This window comes from Engraulis encrasicolus, chromosome 20, assembly GCF_034702125.1.
Source record: "Engraulis encrasicolus isolate BLACKSEA-1 chromosome 20, IST_EnEncr_1.0, whole genome shotgun sequence".
NCBI classification, from domain to species: domain Eukaryota; kingdom Metazoa; phylum Chordata; class Actinopteri; order Clupeiformes; family Engraulidae; genus Engraulis; species Engraulis encrasicolus.
The window spans coordinates 48,003,647-48,006,146 of NC_085876.1; the positions used below are offsets into that span (position 1 = coordinate 48,003,647).

The following is a 2,500-nucleotide window of genomic DNA, read 5'->3' on the forward strand; positions in this document are numbered from 1 at the left end:
GTAGCCTAGGGCCCCAGGACATCTTAATCCAGCCCTTTCTGTGTCCACTTGAGACTCTGTGTGAGCTAGTTTTCAGGGGCCACAGGGGAGCTAGTTTTCAGGGGGCACAGAGAGGCATGGGGTGCCAGTAGAAATGCTGGGTCCCATGAGATAACAAATTTAGCCATGAAATGCTGGGGGAAAAAATGAAACAGGCCTCGGCCATGGCTGAAACGGTGAGGGCACTGCACTATTACCCCCCGGGGCGCGGGTTCGATTCCAACCCAGAAGTAATTTCCTCCGCCCATCTCTTTCTCCCACTCATTTATTGTCACACTCTCAAACTATCCTGTTTGAACGAAGGCTTAAATGCAAAAAGTATGACAAATTAAAGAAAGAACTATTGAGAATGCAGTAACATACGTAAACAACGTGTGGTAGTTCTCATTACTCGCTCTGATCTTAAGTCCATCTCATTAACCACCAGGCCACTGCTGGCCAATAATAATACTGTCCTCCTTCCCTCCATTCTGGTGCTCCCTACAGGGACTTAGCCTTTAGGGCCACAGGGGTAGTTTTCAGGCCGACCAGAACGGAGCCGGTGTCGGTGCCGGTGCCCGCACCAGTTATGTTCGGCACTTCAGTGCTTATCTGCGAACCGCCCGTGTTCATACCGGACTCCGGACTTTTTCTGCACGTGACAGTTGCGGTTTGTGTTGCAAACCAACTTTCCAGTTCGCGAACACTAAGATCCGTGGCGTGAACATGACGGCCGGTTGGCAATTAGGTGCGGGAACGGGCACCGCCACGGTTCTCAGTCGGCCTGGATGTGCCAACGGAGTTGGTAAGGAGCGTCATAAGGAAAGTGAGACGGAGACTTGAGCACAGCAGGGCCATTTCAATATTACATTTTTCTGAGTTGCTCCTTTACACACACACACACACACACACACACACACACACACACACACACACACACACACACACACACACACACACACACACACACATTCTCTCTGTGACTGTGTCTTGTTTTCTCACTCATACACTCTCTTTCACACACACACACACACACACACACACACACACACACACACACACACACACACACACACACACACACACACACACACACACACACACACGTTTGTGTCTTCCTCCAGAGGGCTTGGCTGGGCTGTGTGTCCCAGTGACATTTGGCTTTCACACCAGTACAGGGCTTTGTTTCACAGCTTACAGATGACTGCAGCAGTTCAGGAGGGGAGAGAGAAACACTGACTGCAATGTAATGTAATCCACACGAGCTACTAATGTGGCACTAGTTTCTCCCTGAATGATTCCAGAGGTGGGGAACCTATGTCTTGAGGGCCGTTAACGCCCCTTGAAGCTGTTTTATCCCCGATATAATTTGAATATTATGCCGCTTCACATTAAATATGACACACTTTGCAAAGGAAGCTTAGAAATTACATTTGCAATACAATTAAGTCATAGTACGGCCCTTGGAGGACTTTTACGGCCCTTGGGGGCATTTGAAGTGCCCCCTCGAATGAAAACCCCATCCCTGGATTAAACACTGATGTGCCCCGGATTTAGCACAGATTTAGCACACGTTTTTAGCCTGGCCTAGCGCAATTGTTTCTTTTTTCTTCTTCTGATATTTGAATGGTCGGGCAGCCAGAACAGATACTATTCATGCTGGACAAGTGAAACTCTCAGACTCACAGTCAAACACCTTTCTTTGATTGCAATAGGTTGATATTTTCATATGTGAGTTTGAATGAAGGAAGAAAATATCTGAAGAGTGCTGTCCTTCATGTCCTTCATTCATTTATGTTTTATGTGGGATTCAGCACCCAGTTAAAAACTGTGAGCAGGGCCGCTGACAGCTTTTGCTGGGCCTGGGACAAAGTCAACTGAAAGGGCCCCCTACCCTATACATACAATGTAATGGGGACCCAATTCTAGGCCCCCTATCTCCTTGGGCCCGGGACAACATACCCCTTTGTCCCCCCCTGTCGACGGCCCTGACTGTGAGAACCATTAGGCGACAGTGTGAGCGCGTCTCTTCTTCTCTTTAAATATGTGACCTTGACCCAGTCCCTGATATGAGAATGTCCTTCAAAAGACTAGGACTTTTTTATATTTAATATATTTATTTGCCCTTTATTTAAGATATTTATTTACAAACATAGCAAAGTACTGTATTTGCCTGGAATATGTTGTATACTTACTGACCACTTGTGTAAATACTGCTAGTGTATTATTTGTGTTCATTAGCCTGGTTTTGATTACTTAAACACCTTGCTGTTAAGGTTGTGCTATGAGTCGGGCTCTGTGTGTACATCGAATGGGACCAAAATGACCAGGCCGGAAATAATGACTTTCGTTTCGTTACTCTGGTCACTTTGGTCGCTTTCTTTGGTGTACAAACAGTAAGAATTTTGCTGCATTCTGGATGGAGCAACACTGATCAAATCGATGCACCACATGTCCGCACATTTCCAATCAGAGTGCATTG

General features: G+C 46.6%; 1 protein-coding gene across 1 annotated transcript in view; it reads left to right on the plus strand.

Moving 5' to 3' along the window:
* The window catches only part of kcnh8 (potassium voltage-gated channel, subfamily H (eag-related), member 8), a 149,479-nt gene that overhangs the window by 130,022 nt on the left and 16,957 nt on the right, over positions 1-2,500 (plus strand). The gene's annotated exons all lie outside the window — the stretch shown is intronic.